Raw genomic sequence first — 22,587 nt, forward strand, 5'->3', positions numbered from 1 at the left:
AAAAAAAAAAAAAGCAATGCTTACCTTGGATCCTCCAATAGTGGGGGTGGGTGGGGTGGGAATTTGAATAAAAGAAGTTGTAGCCTAATGGCATTCTACCAAAACACTGCCTAAAGGGGCCCCCCTCTGGAATACAATCCAACTCAGAAACCCCCTGTGTGAATCGCAGTTATAGAAGAATTTTCTTCTTTCATTTATTTTTCACTTGTAGAAGTACAGTTATTTATTTAGAGTTTTGGGAAATAATGTGGTGTATCGGTTTGGAAATCAGGAAACCAAAATTCTTAGTCTGTCACTTAGTAGTTAAATGATCATTAATGCTTCGGTTTCCTCAATTGTAAAAGAGTAAAATGAGACCGATTCCTCCTGTGACAATCATTGTGAGTAAAGATTTTATTCACATGTTTATTCAAAACCATTCATTGAAAGTCTCATACGTGTACCTGGCACCAAGGAAGACAATTTCTCTTTATTTTTGTTGACACCTTGAGGGGAAATGTTCACCATAAGTAAATAAGCAGAGTGACATTGATTTGTGAAACCATGAAGGATATAAAACAAGATGATGTAATAGAGCACATTTTATGTTTATCATGGAGATTGTATCCTGAATCATTTGTATTGTCAATGATTAGGTTACTCTATAATATATCAGCCTAAATGTAATTTCGAAGGTCTTTCATTACACTTTAAGAATTTAGACTGATGTTAAATTACTGTCTGGATAATTTGTAAGAAGATAGAACACAAAAACATTCATCACTAAGCATGGTATGCATATATACACACACATTCACCTTTGCCTCTTTTTTTAATTTTTTTAAATTTTTTTCTGTTTTTTATTTATTTTTGAGAGGTGGAGAGATAGCATGAGTGGAGGAGGATCAGAGAGAGAGGGAGACACAGAATCCGAAACAGGCTCTAGGCTCTGAGCTAGCTGACAGCACAGAGCCTGATGTGGGGCTCAAACCCATGAGCTGTGAGATCATGACCTGAGCCGAAGCCTGACGCTCAACCGACTGAGCCACCCAGGTGCCCCTCACCTTTGCCTCTTATTTTTATATGGTTGAGAGTAGATAAACCTTTGGGATATATTAATGTATACATTCAATTTTGCCATTTTAAGAAATGCAAATCAGATATGTGTGGCCATAGATTTTTAAATGTTTGCTTTGCTGTTTGCTTAATGTTTGTATATTTCAAACTATACTCAGTTACCTGCCTACAGTTATTTACTTGAGAAAAAAGAAGCTACTTACATTGCTTAAAGGATGTAATTTATGTGCTAAGAGAGTAGATCTCAATGTTCTCACCACAGGAAAGAAATGGTAACTATGTGACCAGATGGAAGCAGGAACTAATACAATGGCTATAATCATTTTGCAGTTTATAAATGTATCATATCAACGTGTTGTACACCTTAGACTTATGCAATGTTCAGTGTCAATTATATCTCAATAAAGCAAGAAAAAAGAGAAATGATTAGGATTTCATTGTATTCAATATGATGGAAACTAGGAATATCTTCTTAAGATATGCAGAATAAGAGATGAACAAATGTATGAACATACCATTCTTCAAGAAGAAAAATCTAGTCTGTAACAATGCCACTCCTCTTCAAATAAATGTATAAACCTAAAAAACTCTGTAATTTTTATGGGGCATTGAGACTATCTTAAAAACTGAAATAGTAAAGAAATCTGAATATAGAATAAAATTATGAGTGTGATTTTGTCACCAAAGGAAAAAGAGAGCAATTTCATCTTGAAGTAAAAAACTGTGCCAGAATGTGAAAGATTAGCAGAAACAACTTTTGAATGGGTAAGTTGTAGAAGTTTGATGAAAGGATTTGTTTAATGTTTATTTTTGAGAGAGAGAGAGAGAGAGAGAGAGAACAGAGCACGAGCAGGGGAAGGGCAAAGAGAGAGGGAGACACAGAATCCAAAGCAGGCTCCAGGCTCCAAGCGATCAGCACAGTCTGACTTGGGGCTCAAACTGTGAAATCATGACCTGAGCCAAAGTCCAGACACTTAACCAACTGAGCCACCCAGGCACTCCAGGAAGCTTTGTTTCCTTGGTTTATAACACCTGCAAATAATGAGTCTAAAAGGAAGCAATTAAGTATGTTAAAATCTTGATAAAATTGGCTCTGTTTTAATGGGCTTACTCATAAGACTTTAAAAAGATCTTTGTGGCAATTGTTACATTAACACAAGAGTAGAATTTGGTTTTGTTTTGCTCTATGTTAAAAGGACACACTAGTCTTGGAATATTTGTTTTGTTATTTCTTTTCTTATCTTTCTTTCTTTTTTTTTTTAATTTTTTTTACTGCCTTTATTTATTTTAGAGAGAGAGAGAGACAGCATGAGCAGGGGAGGGTCAGAGAGAGAGGGAGACACAGAATCCGAAGCAGGCTTCAGGCTCTGAGCTGTCAGCACAGAGCCCGACATGGGGCTCAAACCCATGAACTGTGAGATCATGACCTGAGCCAAAGCCGGACGCTTAACCGACTGAGTCACCTAGGTGCCCCAACATACCTCTCTACTAATTAGGTAAATCCAATTTTATTATTTTTGTTTTGTTTTGTTTTGTTTAAGTTTTATGGTAAGTAGGCTCCACACTCAATGCAGGGCTCGAACCCACGAACCATGAGATCATGACCTGAGCCAAAGCCAGACGCTTAACCAACTGAGCCACCCACAAGTCCCTCTTTTATTTTTTTGAAAGGCAGACTGCGACGTGTAGCACCTCATTTGGATGGTGTTGGGACAATAGGATGTCCAAGGGCAATAGAATAAAGAATACAGTATACCATATACAAAAATAAACTAAAAATGGATCAAAGGCATAAATGAAAGAGTTAAAGTTGTAAGCCTCTTAGAAGAAAACAGGACTAAAACTTCATGGGCAAACAGTGGGATATTACTCAGCAATTTAAAAAATGAAGTGTTGATGCACCCTTTAACATCCTTGAAAACAGTGTGCTAAGTAGAAGAAGCAAGGAACAAAGGACCATGTATTATATAATCCATTTATATGAAACAGCAAAAACAGGCAAATCAACGGAGATGGAAGGAAGATTAATGGTATCCTAGGACTGGAGTTTTGAGGGAGATGGAGGATAATATCCAAAAAGTATGGGATGTCTCTCTGGGGAAATGAAAACCTTCTATAATTGACTGTGATGATAGTTTCATCACTCTGTGCACATACTAAAAGCCAACGATTGTGTACTTTAACTGAATGGATTGGATGCTGTGTGATTTATATCTTTGGAAGGAGAATGGGTATTGAAAATTCCATCCTAGTTCTTTGTGAAATCTCCAAACAGAAGTCAATGCTCTGGCGGTAGTACTTGTTCGGCACCAAATGCTCTACATTTACTGACCACACAACAATGAGGCTTCTGTGTAAACAGGACAGGTCAAATAACCCCCAAATACAATGAAACCAGCCATTTTATGATCATAAATAATGTTTGAAGTTTGTGATCATAGATATGGGGTGATAAGAAAAATTATCCAGAACTTGGAAATAAACCAAAAGGACGACTAGATGTCTTGGTAACAAAATGCAAGGGCACGGCTTCGCAAGCCTGCCTGAAGATCACCTGACTCTCTAAAGATGTGTGCCTTTGTTTGATTTACCATTTACTATTAATTTAAGGGTCTACATTTTGCAGCACTGTAAAGTTAGATCCTAACTTGTAGAACATTTAATAAGGAATAAATCTGTTGGTTTGGTTTGGTTTGGTTTGTCCAGTAGAGATGCAAATGATTTCTGTTAGAAAAGATACCCCCGAAGTTGTGTTTTATTACCCTCTAGGGCGTTAACAACTTTGGCTCTAACTGATCAATCTTACTCCAGCATTCTTCATCATCCTGCCAGTTCCTTCATTAAACACCGAAGTAAAATATGGATGCATGCTCACTATATGCGTGTATAAAAATTATGTTTTACATATTTTCAAAATTACACTTTGACAAACTGTTTAGAGAGAACAGTGTGCTGGAAACAGATCCCAGACTTCTTAAACTCATGACATTCTTCCCAAATGCCCCAAGTCCCCAAGCAAAAGGAGGTGCGTGATCGTGTAGTTTAGGGATTTTAAAAATTGAATTTGAGGAGTGCCTGGCTGGCTTAGTCAGTGGAGTGTGCAGCTCTTGATCTTGGGGTGGTGAGTTCAAGCTCCATGTTGGCTGCAGAGATTACTCAAAAATAAAATCTTTAAAAAAAATTGGGGGCGCCTGGGTGGCTCAGTCGGTTAGGCGCCTGACTTCAGCTCAGGTCATGATCTCATGGTTCATGAGTTCGAGTCCCGTGTCATGCTCTGTGCTCACAGCTCAGAGCCTCGAGCCTGCTTCAATTCTGGGTGCCTCTCTCTGTCTCTCTCTGCCCCTCCCCCACTCATGCTCTCTCACTTGCTCACTCTCTCTCTCTTTAAAATTGAGTTTAAATCCTGCATCTGGTACTTAATGTGTAACCTGAGTGAGGCAAAGTATTTAATGTCTATGGGCCTCAGTTTTCCTTCTTACAAAATGTGAGTGGCAATTCTTTCCTCAAAAGGTTTTAGTGAGGATGAAGTAGGGTCAGGTGAAATCACAAATGTGAAAGAGCCCATGACTGGTAACCATCCCTTTCTGTGTACACAATGCATAGGGAGCATATATTCATGTATCAGGTTTTTTTCTGGGCCCTGAAGTGGGTGTCCTATTGCCCTACAGGGCATTAACTAACTCTGCATCTTATTTATCAGTCTTGTTTCGGTATTCTTTGTCATCTTATTGGTTGACTGATACTATATGTAATTCTTTTCTTCTTGAAATTTCAATAATGACACTACACATCCAGAATTAAAGGAAAAATGAAAGATCATTTACAGCAAACTCCTCCTTTTACAGATAGGGAAACTAAGCTGAGGCTCAGGAAAATTGAGCAGCGTCCCAAGGTCACCAGCTGGTCATTGTCAAAGTCAGAATATGAACCCAGGGCTGTCCGACTACAGAGAGCCTAAATTCTATGTCATTGCACTAATGGGTTGGGGCGGGGTCTGATTTTATTAAGGCCCTCAGTTCAGAGGTTGCAATACTGGTTGCAATGTTTCCCTTTCTATCACCAGCACCTGGTGCGGAATAATGCTCTTCCGTGGAGTGAGTAGATGACAGGATATGGAGGGGAAGATGAGGGGTCAAACAAAGACTTCTCTTTCTGGCCCTGAGGTTGTGCCTCAAGGCTTGAAAACTAATTGTATTAGTGATGGTTCTCCAAAGAAACAGAACCAATCTGATGGGTGTGTGTGTGTGTGTGTGTGTGTGTGTGTAAAGAGAAAGAGAGCCTGATTTATTTTAAAGAATTGGTGCATATGATTGTGGAGTGTGACAACTGTGAACTCTGCAGGCTAGGCCAGTGGGCTGAGCCCCAGCTGGTATCACAGCTGTGGTCCAAAGGCAGTCTGCTGGCAGAGTTCCATCTTTCTTGGTCCTGGTCAGTCATTTTCTTAAAAAAATTTTAAATGTTTTATTTATTTTTGAGAAGGGGAGAGGGGCAGAGAGAGAGGGAGACACAGAATCAGAAGCAGGCTCCAGGCTCCAGGCTCCGAGCTGTCTGCACAAAGCCTGACTTGGGGCTCAAACCCACAAACCGTGAAATCATGACCTGCCTGAGCTGAAGTCAGACACTCAACTGATTGAGCCACCCAGGCGCCCCTGGTCAGTCAATCTTTTTCTTAAGGCCTTCAACTGATTGGGTGAGACTTGCCCCCATTATTCAGGGTACTCTGCTTTATTCAAAGTCTACTTATGAAAATGTCAATCTCATCTAAAAAAACAAACAAAGACAAACCCAAAAAAAAACCTTCACCAAGAAGTGTTTGACCAAGTATCTGGAAACCATGGCCCTGCCAAGTTGAAACATAAACCTCACATTTGTGTTCTCTTCTGGCTATGGCAGGCTGAACAAACTCCTAACTAGGTAACTGATGAATCTAAGATATAAAAACTCCCTCGGATTCTAAAATAGGCCGAAATGTTTGGTCTAGAGATGGGGGAATCATGGAGGTCATGGAGACTCTGAGCAAACCTCGGAGGTATGTTGGGGCTTTGGGCTTGGAGCCAACCTGAGGGCTGACTTAGAACCAAAGAGTGTCAGTTGAAGATAGGCAGATCCTAGTTCACTCTAAAAAGGACTGTTTTGAGAGCTGCCTGAAAACAGAACAGAATGGGCTTTCTTGGGATGTCACAAGCTCCCTAACCCTGGTAAGCAAGCAGCGAGATGTTGCAGAGGACTTCAACCATGGAGGGCTGGCGAGACAGGGGTGAGTGACTGCACACGGGCACGACAGAAGGGGCACTGAACTGGCTGTAAACAGTTCTAAACCATGGCTCCTTGTGCTGGCTCTATCTCTACCTTGCTATGTGACCTTCAGTGAGTGCCCATTCCTCTCGAGGTCTTTTGGCCCCCCAAGTGGAAGGAAGGGAGTTGAATTAGGTATTCTTTGAAAACACTTGCACTACCAATATCCTTTCAAAGCTAAGGACTCAGGATGTGAAGATCACTCTGGTTTTGAGTTACAAGCATACCCATGCAGGACAATGTGCGGACATGTCCGGCTCAGACACCAGCTCCCTCCTTACAGACTCCTCAGCAGCTCAGTTCTTCCCAGAGCGGCAGGTACTGGACAACAGGGCTCCAGAGTCGACTGCTCTCTCCCTTCCCTTATTTCCCTGGAACAGTCTCCAAGAGCGTTTCCACCGTGCAGATCCGTGGGCAACATGCCACCTAACTCTTTGGGGAAGCCCCACTGGCTTGCTAACTTTCAAAAGAAATTTTGAATTCCTTTCTTTTGAATTCCTGATGCCAGAATTTTTGTTTTAATTCCTAGATGCAGGAATTTTTTATTCCAGCCTATATTTTTGTAGCTGAAAGACCTCATTGGATTAGTGATTGGGCAAGAAGACAAAATGATGGGGTTTTCCAAACATGTGGGATTTGAGATAAAAAACAAGTTGCTGTGCGAACAGAAAGAAAAATGGAGACAGAAGGGTTTCACATCATAGCTTTCAAGTGGAGTGAGAGTCACGTGGTCTCACGCGTGTGGTTGTAATTACACGCATTAATTCTCATGGCTTCATTCCAAAGTGTCCAATTATCACAATCATGTAGCTGAGAGAGAACAGAATGCCTATTACTGGCAGATATCACAGCCCAGCCAGCATAATTCTTGAAGTAAACAGTGGCATTAAGGAAAAAAAAAAAAAAAAAAAAAAAAAAAAAAAAAAAAATATATATATATATATATATATATATATATATAAAACAAAAGCCTTTGCCTTTATTTTTTTTTCCAAAAACGATTATCTACTTAAAGAAAACTTCTTTAGCATTTGCCCTGTAGCCAGGATCTTACATGCATCATACCACTTAATCCTTGCAGCAGTTCTGTGATGCAAATGTTATTCACCCTCATTTAACACATGGGAAAACAGAGCCCCAAAGAGGACAAGCTGACTGGCTTAAGATTACTCAGCCAGGAAGTGACAGTACTGTTTCTAAATGTCCTCCAGCTGACTCACTGAGTGTAGCCATCCCTGCGTTGTTACTTTGTTCTCTGCTCCGTGAGAAGGAGTAATCCGTGCCCTGGCTAATGTGTGAGGCACAGTGCACAAGCATAGACTATTAGATGTGTGACTATGATAGAGGGCAAAGGACCGGAATTGAGAGAACTGAAGGAAAAAATGGTTTTGAAACCTAAATTCAGTGCTATTAAATTTTAGAGAGTTTTGGTAAATATTACCCATTTACTTTATTTTTTGTCTTTTTTTTTTTTTTTTTGAGAGAGAGAAAGGGAGTGCAAGCAGGGAAGGGGCAGAGAGAGAGGAAGAGTGAGAAACTGAAGCAGGCTCCAAACTGTCTGCCCAGAGCCCAATGTGGGGCTTGATCCCACAAACTGTGAGATCACGACTGGAGCCAAAAGTCTAGAGTCGGACACTTAACCAACTGAGCCACCCAGGAACCCCTATTTTTTGGTCTTTATCCCTGAGTTACTTTTTTTTCATACTCTTTTTTAATGTTTAATTATTTTCAAGAGACCGAGCATGATTGGGGGAGGGGCAGTGAGAGGGAGACCCAGAATCTGAAGCAGGCTTCAGGCACCGAGCTGTCAGCACAGAACCTGACGGGGGCTCGAACTCATGAATAGCAAGATCATGACCTGAGTGGAAGTCAGACACTTAACCAACTGAGCCATCCAGATGCTTCTATTCTTTTTTTCTTTTTAAGTTTATTTCTTTATTTTGAGAGAGAACAAGTGATAGAGAGAGAGAGCGGGGGAAGGGCTGAGAAAGAGGGAGGAAAGAAGATCCCAAGCAGGCTCTGCATCATCGGCACAGAGCCTGATTTTTTAAAATATTTATTTATCTATTTTGAGAGAGAGAGAAAGAAAGCATGTGCACAAGAAGGGGAGGAGGCAGAGAGAAGGAGAGACAGAATCCTAAGCAGGCCCCATGCCATCAGCACAGAGCCCGATGTGGGGCTGGAACTCACAAACCATGAGATCATGACCTGAACTCAAATCAAGACTCACTTGCTTAACCAACTGAGCCACCCAGGTGCCCTCCCCCCCTCCAATTACTTCTTTTGAAAAAAGTATTTATTTATTCATTGAAGTAATCTCTACACCCAACACAGGGCTTAAACTCACTCCAAGATCAAGAGTCTCATGCTCTTCCTGCTGAGCTAGCCAGGTGCCTCTATACATTTATTTTAAATATGCATGTTAAGTTTTATTTGTCCATCTGGATTCACCGTCCACATGCTCTCCAGCCTGCGATGGGTGTGGGAAGTGCGTCTGTTCGAGCTGTAGCCCCCATCAGGGCAGCTGGCCCACATCAGCGGGACACTGCAGTGCGTGCTGAGTCCCTTGGGCCTCCCCCACGTCAGCTCTCCGCAGGCTCTCAGCTGCCAGCCTCTGCTCCTTTGTGGCTGAGGGCTTTTCCCACTCCAGCTCAGTCTGCCAGCCTGGCAATCCAAAAGCACTTAGGATTTCACACCCATCCCCAGGAGCAGCCCTTGGCCAGAGACACTAGAGTCACAAACACCCTGACTCCTTGACCCTTTGGTGGAGACAGTTTGAGGCATGCGTTTCCATTGTTCCCCAGAGTTTCTCTGTGGGACTAAGCTCCAGTCACTCACCTGGACTGCCAGTTTAATAACAGTCTTATTGGCCACCTGCTCTTCCCTGTATCAGTTCCTCCCTCCTCTGCGAGCTTCCCTGAACCTCTCCATAAATGATTGCACTGAAACCCTCACCGAATAGTCTCCTCTGAGGGAAGCCCAAGGAAAATAAGCTTCCTTGATGTCTGGCTTTCTGTTGTGTTCAAATGAGGGGAAAGAGCAGCAGGAGCTGAGGTATTTGCATTCTACCATCTGCCCTGGTGATGCCAAAGCCTGGCTCTGTCCCGGACCCAAAGGTGCCAGCTCCTGCAGGGGCCCTCTTCACATTGCTCTGACTCCAAATTCCAGGAAGTACTCTGTCCCCTTACCCCTCAGGCTTCAGGCCATAAACGGTACCTCATGTTTACTAACCCTGGGGTGCTCCAGTATTCCTTGTGATTATGCTCCATTCCACACACCCTTTTAAAAAATGTTTTATTTATTTTTGAGAGAGAGAGAGAGAGAGAGAGAGAGAGAGAGAGAGACAGTGTGAGCAGGGGAGGGTCAGAGCAAAAGGAAGACACAGAATCCGAAGACAGGCTCCAGGCTCTGAGCTAGCTGTCAGCACAGAGCCTGATGCGGAGCTCGAACCCACGAACCATGAGATCATGACCTTAGCCGAAGTCGGAAGCTTAACTGACTGAGCCACCCAGGCGCCCCTCCACTCACCCTTTTAAGCAAAAACACTAACTCAAAAAGATACATGCACTACCATGTTCATCATATACAATAGCCATGGTATGGAAACAGCCCAAGCGTCCATCGACGGATAAGTGGATGAATAAACTGTGTTATATATGCAGTGGTTATTGTTGGACCATAAAAACAAATGAAATCTTGCCATTCTTGACAGCATAGATGGACCCCACGGGCATGTGTGAAGTGAAGTAAGTCAGACAGAGGAAGACAATTACCATATGATCTCTTCACTTATGGATACATCCTGGAATGTCCTACTGATGGAATCTAAAAACAAACAGAAAAACTTCCCTGTGAGGGCAGGAAAATTCTCAGATGAAATGCTGATGGTTCAGAATCTAAAAGGGCCCCCGAGAAATGAATTGTTAAGAGGCACCCCAGAGGCACAGATGGGGGTGTGGGCAAGACTAGGAATCCCGGTCATCCAAACATAATAAAAGAAATAACCCAGTGCTCACTCAGTAAGCTAGAGATCCAGTTTAACCTCAGACAAACCACTTCCTCTCTCTGAACCTGTTTTTCCACTTGTAAATGAAGGTATTAGACTAAACTCTGTGGTTTAATGGCAAATACTTACATACCAAACTAGTATGTTCTCTGCTCTACCCACTTGAACTTTTATTCACTTGTTCACCTTCACAACAAAGGGTAAAGCTTATTTGGAAGAGCCCTTGACATCCTTCCAAATGGCCTGCCTTCTCCCACAGCAGCCTCCCCTTCTCAGCCCGAGCAGGAGCACTGAAGATCGGAGGAATGTGGTTAGCAGTGGACAGGCTCTTTCTCCGGGCCTCTTGTGAAATACGCTTTCCTGTGTGGTAATCACGCTTTGTGATTTGGAACAAAGTAAACTAGAGGCTGGACAAGTTAGTTTCAATCCCCTTGTTTTAAACATAAAACCGTCTGATCCTTTCCATGATGTTTTTATTTGATTTCAGAAAGAAGGAACAGATAGTCTTGATAAGGAAATAAACTCTCAGTAGCTGAATTCAGCCAAACCATGAAATGGATTATCCCCTGGCCCAACAAGGGCCTCCGGGATGTGTGACTCCAAGCCACCCGTTATGTGGTAGTCTGAGTGCATGATGTCCCCGGCTTGGGCATCAGGAAATCCTGTAGGCTCTACCTTCAAAATATAGTCAGAATTTCTGGTCCATGGCACTGTCCTGTCCTGCCTGGATTACTGCAGTAATCTCCACTCTGACCCCTTGCTTCTATCTTTGTCTTTCTGTAGTTCCTTCTCAAAATAGCATCCAGGGTGACCCTTGTAAAATGTAAGTTAGATCATGTCACTGCTCCGCTTGAAATCCTGCAATGGCTCCCCACTTCCTTTAGAGGAAAAATCCAATGTCCTTAAAATGCCCTTCAAGATCCTCCATGAGCTACACCCCCACTTACCTCTGGGACTTTTCTCCTAAACTTCTCTGCCTTGCTCACTCCTTAACAGCACCTCCGCCTCCTTGCTGCTCCTTAGCTAGGCATTTGAGACTTTGCTGTCCTCTGCTTGGAAGTGTCAGATAGCCACCAGCCTACTCGCGACCTCCTTCAGATATTTGATCAAATCCTACCTTCTCACAAGGCCTACCCAGACCACTCTAAAATTGCAACCTGCCTCCCTTCCCCCATTTCCTTCTAAAAGAAGGAAATGCTTCAAGATCAGAAAGGAAGTTGTTTTGTTTTGTTTTGTTTTGTTTTGCTGACTTCCGTCTGCCAGCAAATTCCAGATAGGTGAAGGTCATATTCATCCATTCAGCACATGCTTATTGAGTGTCCGCCCTGTGTCAGGCACTGAGTTAAGCAGGAACTCAATATTCAATTTCATTCTATTCAGTCAGTACACCGGTGGTCTTCTAGAAGCCGGGCTTGGAGGGAGGTGGTGAATTGTGTAGAGATGCAGGTTTAGCCAAGTGGAGTGAAGGCAATGAACTTGAAATGAAGACCTGTGTTCAAACCCTAGCTTCACATCTAACTTCCTCTGTGGCCTTAACAAGTCCCTTTCCTTTTCTGGGCTGGCTTTAGTTCAGCTTTACAATAGGGAGAGTGGACTAGTTAATCTTTTATTTTTTTAATAGTTTATATTTATTTTTGAGAGAGAGAGACAGCATGAACAGGGGAGGGTCAGAGAGAGGGAGACATAGAATCCAAAGACAGGCTCCAAGCTCTGAGCTATCAGCACAGAGGCTGACGTGGGGCTTGAACCCACGAACTGTGAGATCATGACCTGAGCTGAAGCCAGACGCTTAACCAACTAAGCCACCGTGGCGCTTCTGGACTAGTTAATCTTTAAGATTCTGGCTCTACTGTTCTTTGATTTTACCCTTTTTTCACTGAGAGCTTCGGTCTCTTGAGCTAATTGTGAGTTCCCAAGGGTGAGGGAGCAAACAAGCCAGGGAGGAGGAAATGAGCAATATGCATGGCCACGAGCTGTCCCTTGTGAGCCAGCACTTTGGGGGCCAGAGGTTTGCCTTAAACAGCAGCAGCAGTTGGCTAACAGCTGCATTGGTTAACTGGAGGTCACCCCGTGCATCTGCTGACTGAAAAAAACCACCCCGCTCACATCTCCGCATCCTTAGGAGAGCACAGAGGAAGTGTTCCGTGGTGCCACAGAACTGACGTCAGCTTTCGGCTGGTCTACCAAGCCCAGAGAAGAGAGAGTGACGGGGAAACACTTTGGTTTGGCTTGAGATGTGCGTGGGAAATTCCCGGGGAAGCTGAGAGGGGAGCATTCTAGAGGTGGAAAATGCACGTGCCTCCGATGGGAAGGATGCAATCCCAGCAACTTCCAGGGCAAACTTGAACACACTATCCATTAGCATTCCACTTACTCTTGCATTTGCTTCCTTTCTTCTTTTTTAAGTGTGGTTAGAAAAGTGCCTGGTTTCTTCCTCAGCTGTGGATATGGATTAACTGATGTGGTATGATGTGGGGAAGTGCATTTATGAACTGTGAAAACAGAATACAGTACCAGGAGTCAGAACCTCAGTCTGCCCTAGTTGAGATGGGCAGGCTCTCTTGGGAGGTGAAGACACCCAAACACAGGTCACTAGGTAGAAAGTTAAACTGACCATGGCGGTGGCTTCTCCCTCCTGTCCCCCTTTACCACACCCCCTTCTCACTGGTCTTTCTCCGTCTTAGCTGGGAGAAGGTCTCCACTGTGGGGCAACATGTGCCCACCATCTTGTAGTGGGCAATACAGAGAGATGGAAAAGAAGGTTTCTCTCTTGCCATTTAGCTACATAATATTCTTGATTTTGCCTCCTGGCCTACAATGCCTGGAAATATTAGCTATCTGGCCTTTCACAGAACAAGCTTGCCAATCCATGGGCTGTAGTGTAATGTGTAAGATGGTAAAGTATGGAGTTAGAGGACCTGAGTTAATCCACTTCCTATTGGCAAGACCTTGGGCAAGGTCCTTAACTTCTCTTAGCCTGTTTCCCACCTTTAAGACTGAGTTAATAGCTAGAGCATCTGCTAGATAGGCTTGCTGTATAAATGCTAAGTGACTTGTGAACAACACCAATCAGGTAATGTAAGCAGATGTAGCAATTTGTGCACATAACATAGTCCCAGATGTATGTCATCAAACAAAATTTACCGAGTCCCTATTCTGGGCCAGGCCCCTTGCCAGGCCATGGTCTGGAAGGGAAGACAGACTTGCTAAAAAACAAAGGCAATGCAGTGTGTCAGTTGCTCTAATAGGACACAGCTGTGGGACAAGGCAAGTGTGTCCAAGTCCCTCTCTGTAGGTTCAGACAAGGTTCCACTGAGGAAATTAACCTCGAGCTGGCAAGCAGATATTCCTGGCTCATGGAATTGCACGTACACAGACATGACGGCAAACAAGGACACAGCACATTCTCGTTGGTGGCCTTGAGTGCAAGTGGGAGATGTTTGGAAGATGTGGCTGAAGAGATGGGCAGGCCCCAGAGCCTGGGGGTGGGGAGGACCTTTTATGCTATCTCAAGAGTTTGGGGAGCCTCCTGTAGGGAAAGCTAAGCAACCACAAAAAAGGATCAAGATCAAAATATGGCTTTCGGAAACACCACTCGGGCTCAACATGAATAGCCAACCAAGGAGCTGCCAAGAAGCCACAGTACATCTGACAGGAAAACTGTAAGACTGAATGAAGGTGGTGGCTATGAGGATGAAGAGAGGCAGGTGGATGAATTATTTGGGAGGTAGAATCGAAATGGAAGAGCCACCCAGGAAGTGCCCAGGTTTTTGGCTGGGGCAGTGACGTGAGAGTAAGGCTATATAACTATAATACAGAGGCAGGGATATAGGGAGAGGTAAGGAGCTCTGTAAAAACAATTCAAGGTTGAGTCTCTGGACAGTTTTCCAGAATGAAGGTGTAGCTGCTGTCCTCTACCATGTTTATACTTGGAAATACGCGGCAGCCAGCACTACCACCACATTTACTGGGCAGGGCCTCTCCGAGGGGCCAGGAGGGGTTGATGAAACAGCGGCTTTTTTTCTTCCCCCTTTGTTCTCTTACTATGGCTTTTAGATGAGTGTGCAGATTCAATGCCCGAAACCGGTGATTAATGCAGTTTTCTAGCAGGAAACCCAAACAAGAAAGATGGCCCAGGCAGATGGCCGGCACGGTTCAGGATAGCCTGCCAGAAATTTTTTTTTTAAATAATTTTGATGTTCTAGCATAATATTTGTCATATCTTGGCAACTTTTTTTTTAATACATTAAAAAAATTTTTTTAATGTTTTATTTATTTTTAATAAAGAGAGAGACAGAGCATGAGAGGGGAGGGGCAGAGAGAGAAGGAGACACAGAACCAGAAGCAGGCTCCAGGCTCTGAGTTAGCTGTTAGCACAGAGCCTGACGCGGGGCTTGAACCCATGAACGTGAGATCTGACCTGAGCCGAAGCCGGAGGCTTAACCGACTGAGCCACCCAAGCACCCCTAAAATTTTTTTTATGTTTGTTTATTTTTGAAAGAGTGACAGAGACAGAGTGCAAGTTGGGGAGGAACTGAAAGAGAGGGAGACAGAATTTGAAGCAGGATCCAGGCTCTGAGCTGTCCATATAGAGCCTGACACAGGGCTTTCACTCCCAAACCATGAGATCATGACCTGAGCTAAAGTTGGCCACTTAACCGACTCAGCCATCCAGGCACCTCTCCGCAACTTTTTAAATGTTTTTGTTTATTTTTGAGAAAGCGCATGTGAGCAGGGGAGGGGCAAAGAGAGAAGGGGCAGAGAATCCAAAGCAGGATCTTTACTGAGAGCAGGGAGCCTGATGTAAGGCTCGAACCCATAAACTGCAAGATAATGAGCTGAGCCAAAGTCAGACACCCAACTGACTGAGCCGCCTAGGTGCCCAGCCAGCCAGGATTCTTAAGCTGTAGAGGACCCTGAGCCTTTGATGTGAGGGCTCAATTTCAGGCCCTCTCTGCAAGACCTCATTTGACCAAAGTGTGACTGGCTTCAGTTTTTTTAGTTGTTATTATGGATTTACTCTGAAGGATTCTTTAGAGAAATGGACACCCCTTTGGGTTTTTCATTCATGGTATAATTAGGGACCATTTCTTACATGTGCCTAGTACTTCACAGCTTACAAAGTGCTTTCATAGCCATGGTGATTTTCTATTTTCACCAACGCAGGAATTATTTTTCCCATTCTATGTGTTATAAAACATAGGTGAAAATGGCTTTTTCAAGATCACATAGTTAGAAAGTGCAAAACTATTCACCCATATGTGATAATATTCTGTGCTGGTAGAACAAAGGGGAAATGGGAGCCTCTGACACTTACTGTTAGAGTATAAATTGGTCTGGTTTTTTCACCAGAGCTCATTGCCAAGAATTATTATTTTTAAAAAAATTGTAACGCTTACTCATTTTTGAGAGACAGAGACAGAGCAGGAGTGGGGAGTGACAGAGAGAGAGGGAAACACAGAATCTGAAGCAGGTTCCAGGCTCTGAGCTGTCAGCACAGAGCCTGACATGAGGCTCGAACTCATAAACCATGAGATCATGACCTGAGCCGAAATTAGATGCTTAACCGACTGAGCCACCCAGGCGCCCCCCGCCCCCCAATAATTATTAACTATCTTAGCCTAAGCTTCCCTTAGACAGCAGAGGGCCCAAAATGAGAGCTTGCAGACAGGGGACAGGAAAAGTCAACTGTTGGAAGAAAGGTCAGTACAAGGGCACATCATCAAGCTGGTCACTACTGCATGCAACTACGTCAAAGTCCAGCTCCAGCAGGTCCAGGGTTCCCTAAAGGATGGACGGTGTTGGCCCCTGAGAGTTGAAAGAGCCTCAAGTTTCTTTCTGATCACCAGCCATGCATCTCTGCTCTGTCTGATTCTCTAGCTTTATTTATAGTGAAAGGTAAAAGGAGCAGAAAGAGCAGCATGTGTTTAGTAAATGATTTCTCATAGATAATTTTTTCAGCACAGTTTTCCAGAACATGGATTCTGCAGAAGTTATAATTCTAACCTTAGTAGTAATGATTGTTGTAAAAAAAAAAACTTAGCTACAGGCACTCATGATTATTATAGGGGAAAGGCAGGTATTTTTTAAGTGTACATTTTTTCCATAGTAAGAGAGTAAGACCAAGACATGCAAAATTTCTGGTATAGCCCTAAGAAAGCGACCTTTAACCATGAGGCAAGCAGTATTGTTTAGTAAGGTCAGTCTGTTATGAGTAAGGGTCATTAGGCTGTTTATAGCTCTAAGAGAAAGTACGCAGAAAAACAGGATCCCCAGGAGACATAAAGTCTACCCTCGCAGCCACAAGGACAGATGATGTGTACTTTGCCTAAGTTGCAGGGCTGACTTCTGCAACATTTACCCTAGCCCAGGAGGTATTAAGTTTACTAGTTAATTATAAGGTTTTTCAGGGCAGAATGGAAGTAGGGGTAGACTTAGTGACAACCTTAAACGCTCGTCTTCTTGAATTACTGGGTTGTCCCTGACCAGGTGCAATCACCACCTCAAGGCCAGAACAAGAGGACAGTTTGCTCTTGATTTTAATCGGCAAGGCACTCCAAGGCCTGGTGTTCAAGAAGAAATGATAGTTACAATAGGGTAGATGTTTGTTGCTGCCTGGTGGCAAGAGACTTGCAAACTTGCTGTACCCTTGCCAGGAATTTTCACTCAACTGGTGAGTTCAGGATGGCTCCCAACACAACTAGGGCTCGACCTTGCTGGTACCCCTGACCTCACACTGAGACCGTCTGGGAGAAGGCGGCGGGGAGCATTTATTCATAGGTTCCCACCTGCATTAGTGAATGATCGTCCTATAAAATGTTAACTCCTTCACACTTTCAGGTTTGCCAAGTGGATTCCCAGAGGGATCCCAAGAAGGTATTCATGTAGTAATCACATAGTTACAAGTAAAAGGTTTGGGGAGGACGTGGATCTGGGGACTAGGGTCGGCACTGGAACACCGATGTCCACAGTGAGGTCTAATTTTCAAAGTCTGACAGGTAGGGCTCTGTGGAACTGGAATCACGGAGAATAGAATCCAGCCCCCTGAAGGTGAGGAGAGAGCCCTACCACGAGATAGGCAGAAACTGAGGGTTGATGGTGGGGACAGGGGGACAGAGGAGAGGAGAAAAGGGATGATGGGCATTGAGAAAGGCACTTGTTGGGATAAGCACTGGGTATTGTATGTAAGTGACGAATCACAGGAATCTACCCCCAAAACCAAGAGCACACTATGTATACTGTATGTTAGCCAACTTGACAGTAACTTATATTTTAAAAAATTAAATAAATAAAAATTAAAAATTAAAAAAAAAGAGAGATAGGCAGGATGTTCCCTATTTCTACCATTAGAGACTCTCCATGTTCCATAGCACAGCGGGCAGAGACATCTGATCTCCTGCTAGGCAATGGTCACAAGGCAACGGACACAAGGCCCACCATGCTCAGTCCTTGGGCCAAAGACAGAAAATTAAACAAGTGGTTATCAAAACACAGTGGTTCTTCAAATTTGTGGGCATGAGATTCACCTGGAAGCTTAATAAAAAATTTAGATTTTGTAGCCCCGCCCCCAAAATTCTAATTTGAGTCTTGATAAGGGCCTGGAATCCTTGTTTATAGTGGTACTTCTCAAGTAATTCTAGTGTAGGTGATCCAGGTCCACACTTGAGAAACACTGCCCTGATGCCTAGACTCTGAGCCCTTTGGGAGCAGTAACTGCCTCATTTATCTCTGCTTCCCTTCCCAATTCCTGCCACAAAGGGGCAAAATGCTTGCCCATTGAATTGAATTGTTCAAAACCAGTGCTCCTTGTCTTAACCGACGCCAGGTCCCGGCCCCAGCGTTCGGCGGTACCTGTTTCGTCCACCCCAACCGACAGGGCGGAGAATTGTCTCGGGTTTTCTTCCTGAGAGAGGGAGAGAAAGGGCAGGAAGGGGGACGCACAGAGAGTGAAGTCACAACACACACTTTCGATCAAGCCTCTTCTTCTTTATTCAGAAAACCCCGTATCTTATAAAGGTTTCAAGGCGGGAAAACCAGGCAGCTGACCTAGGTCAGCTGCTAGGAAACAGGGTTAAGGGATTAAGACTGGAGTAAAAGAGGAACCAGACTAAAGTGTTTTAGCACAGCGCCTGAGGGGCTGATAGGACCCTGCCTGCAGGCGGTTGATCTTTGATCTTCTGGCTTCTCCTCTGGCAGGGAGTGGCGCTCCCCTGCCTATTTTGCAACTCCCCTCAGGGAGTGACAAATCCGGCTAGCAAGCAGCTGAAATCTTTGCCACTTCCCACAGCTCCTGAAAGTGTCTGTTTCACATGGAGTCAGCCATAGCCTCCCTCTACCTGCAGCCTTTGGAACTTGATTTTACCAGAATAGTTTAGTCCAGTAAAAGCGATTAACCCTCAGCAGAGACTAGGTTATGAGACATAAGGCCAAGGAATTCATTAACAGGAAGAAATAACTGCAAAGCAGTTGGCTGCTAATACATTTTCTTGTAGGAGCAGAGTCTACCCATGAAACTATTGCTTGGTGAATAAGAAGTCAGAGTAAATGGAATTTACTGACTTTTAGGCTTAAATTGTTAAAATGGGACATAAACTCCGAGATAACATTCAGGAGAACACTGTATAAATCAAAAAGCACTATACTGCCTGTAAGAAATTACTAACATCATCATAGTAAAAAATATGCTAGACAGAACACCTAAATGTATAAAGTGAATACTGAAAGATCTGAAAACAGAAGTTGACAGTACAACAAGGGGCCTTCAATGCTCTCCTTACAATAATGAACACAATATCCAGACAGAAAACAAGAAAGGAACAGTTGACTTGAATGACAGGTTAGGCCAAATGGATCTAACAGATATAACTGAACATCCTGCCTAACAGCCATAGAAAACACCTTCTCAAGCATACACGGATCTTCCTCCAGGATAGATCACATGTCAGGCCACAAAATCACCCTTCAAAATTAAGAAGATCAGGGGCACCTGGGTGGCTCAGTCAGTTAAACATCCGACTTTGGCTCAGGTCATGATCTTGCAGGCCATGAGTTTGAGTCCCACATCAGAGCTTGCAGCCTGCTTCAGATTCTGTCTCCCTCTCTCTCTGCCCCTCCCCCCTCTCAAAAATAAATATTAAAATTAAAAAAAATTAAGATCAGAATTATTCCAAATATCTTTTCTGAACACAGTGGAATAAAACTAGAAATCAGTAATGGCAAGAAAATGAGAAAATGGGAAAATGGGAGTAAACATACTTGAACAACCCCTGGGTCAGAAAGGAAAGCAAAAGGGAATTTTAAAAGTATCTTGAGACAAGTGAAAATGAGAATATAGCATACTAAAAGTTATGAGATGCGGAAAAGGCAGTACCAAAAGTTAAGTTCATAGCAATAAAATGCCTATATTAAAAAAAGAAGAAAGATCTCAAGTAAAAAGCCTAACTTTACATTTCCAAGGAGCTAAAGAAGAAGAAGAAGAAGAAGAAGAAGAAGAAGAAGAAGAAGAAGAAGAAGAAGAAGAAACTAAGCCCAAAGTTAGCAGAAGGAAGGACATAATAATAAAACAACAATCAGTGGAACTAAACCAGAGAAAAAAAATAATAGAAAAAAAAACAACAAAAGTAAGAGCTGTTGTTGGTTTTTTTTTTCACTGTCCTAAATTGTATATTTAGTAAGAATTTCACAAACATTACTTGTATTAGCAGTAATGGTGGAGCTGGAGACTACTGGGTCTTCTCCAACCCACAGGGCCAGAACCACCAGTAGTATGGAGGAATTGGTGACCCTTTCCAAGGTCATAGCTCTTGCGGCCTGCAGATGTCTGCCCTCACATCTCTCTGTGCTTGTGGATTGGTGTGGTGATCCACTGAGTGTAAGGATTTCTTTTGATAGCTTTATGGAATGGATCATCAAGGATAACCTCAAAGAACTTGTATGTGAAATCTTTGCCAACTCAGTAAGAATTCAAGACTCTCAGAGCCCCACAGTGGCATCCAGCACGCTCCTCTGCAACAGACTGAAGGCTTCGGGCAAACCTTAGCTAGTCAACACCAGGATGGACAGGCTTGCCATAGGGAGCACCATTAGGAACTGGGCATTTGCAGCCACCACGTTACATACAAATCTGATATATAACATAACCTTGCTCGGCCTTGTACCCCAGTCTCTGTGCAATTTTATTGGGCCTGTTGGATGGGGGTGCCAGGGGCGCCTGTGGCCCCACCAGAGAGCTGGTGATACAGCGGCAGGGCACCCTGAAAAGAAGGCATCTTACACCAGACTGCTTCTTCCTTCACAGCTCCTGGATGTACTTGTAAGCACTCATCTTGGCTTACCTTTGAGCTGACGGCTGCTGCCAGATGGAAAGGCAGAGCTATTATTTTATTTTTTAAGGATAAATACAACTAAAAAAACCCCAGCTAGATTAAGACAATAATTGAAAGGCGTGCCTGGGTGGCTCAGTTGGTTGGGCAGCCAACTTCAACTCAGGTCATGATCTCGCGATCTGTGGGTTCGAGCCCCATGTCGGGCTCTGTGCTGACAGCTCAGAGCCTGATGCCTGCTTCTGATTCTGTGTCTCCCTCTCTCTCTGCCCCTCCTCTGCTTGCTCTCTGTCTCTCTCTCTCTCAAAAATAATAAACATTAAAAAAAGACAATAATTGAGAAGACAAGTAAAGTCATAAGTGAAAGCAAACACATAACAATGGATGCGTGATAAATAAAAGGACCATACAGGGTTATTATGAACAATTTTCTGCCAAAAAACTGGATAAACCAGGTAAATGGATAAATTCTTAGAAATATACAACCTACTAAAATTGAATTAAGAAGAAATAGAAAGCCTGAAGAGACCCATAACAAATAAAGAGACTGAATCAGTAATCAAAAGTTTCCAATAAGAAAAGCCAGGACCAGAGAGCTTACTGGTGAATTCTACCAAATGTTCAAAGAAAAATTAATACCAGTCTTTTCAAATTCTTTTAAAAACAGAAGAGGAACCACTCCCAAATCTTTATCATGAGGCCAGCATCACCCTGATTACAAAAACAAAGACACCACAAGAAAAGAAAACTTCAGGCCAATATCCCTGATGAATATAGATATAAAAATCTTCAAAAAACCAAATTCAATAGCACATTAAAAGGATCATTCACTATGACCATTGGGATGCAAGGATGGTTCAATGTATACAAATCAATCAATGTGATAAAATACAATAAAAAAAAAAGGAAGAAACCACATGATCATTTCAATAGACACAGAAAAGGTATTTGACAAAGTTCAGCTCCATTCATTATTAAAACTCTCAACAAAATGAGTATAGAAGGAACTTACCTCAACATAATAAAAGCCATAAATGAAAAGGCCACAAATAAGGGAAAAACTTAAAAGCTTTCCTTCTTAGATCTGGTACAAGGCACGGATGCTCACTTTCATAACTTCTATTTCACAAAGTACTTGAAGTGCTAGCTGGAATAAGCAGACATGAAAAATAAACAAAAGGCATATAAATCAGAAGGGAAGAAATAAAATTATCTATGTTTGTCGATGACATTTTCATATATGTAGGAAACTCTGAAGACACAACAAAAAAACTGTTTTGTGGTAGACTCTGGGTGTAGAGCTCCTTATTGTCCGGCAAGAAAGCGGGACACAGGATTAAAATTCAAGAGATGGCTAATGTCCGTGAGAAGACAAGAGGCCTGAGTCAGTGTCTTTGCTCCATATTTATTAGGATCAAAAGGCTTACAAGCTGATGGGTGTGCACAAAGAAACAGTGAATCTGTGAACATTAACTCTTGGGTGTAAGGGAAAGGGGATTTTGAAGATATATGGTTACGGGTTTGGGTCAAGAGAAAACAAAATCCTGGCACCGGGCAGATGGTTGTTAACGGCAGATGTTAGGGCGCCATGTCTGTTTATCTTAACTAGACTAGGGGATAAGACAGATAGAGCATGCCACCTCAGGGTCAACAAGGCACCTTTCTTTTGTTAATTAGCTCCCTTCTGGGCAACTTCACCCGGTTTATCTGTTTACCTGATTTGGTCCTTTCTTCCTGTGAAAGTAGTTTTCTGCTATAGTACTAAATTGGGGGGCATTTCTGCCCTGAATACCCAATCTTGTTTACCTCATATACTTTTGTTCTATATTGGGGCCTTTGCCCCGCCCTCTCTATACTGGGGGCTTTGCCTCACCCTCTCCATACCTATTTACTTAATCTTGTTTTCCA

At 43.1% G+C, this 22,587-nt stretch overlaps 1 pseudogene; it reads right to left on the bottom strand.

The window, feature by feature from the left end:
- Positions 1-20,054: 20,054 nt before the first annotated feature.
- LOC115293516 lies at positions 20,055-21,699 on the bottom strand (annotated as a pseudogene).
- Positions 21,700-22,587: the final 888 nt, after the last annotated feature.

This window comes from Suricata suricatta, chromosome 6 (genome assembly GCF_006229205.1).
Source record: "Suricata suricatta isolate VVHF042 chromosome 6, meerkat_22Aug2017_6uvM2_HiC, whole genome shotgun sequence".
Lineage (NCBI taxonomy): Eukaryota > Metazoa > Chordata > Mammalia > Carnivora > Herpestidae > Suricata > Suricata suricatta.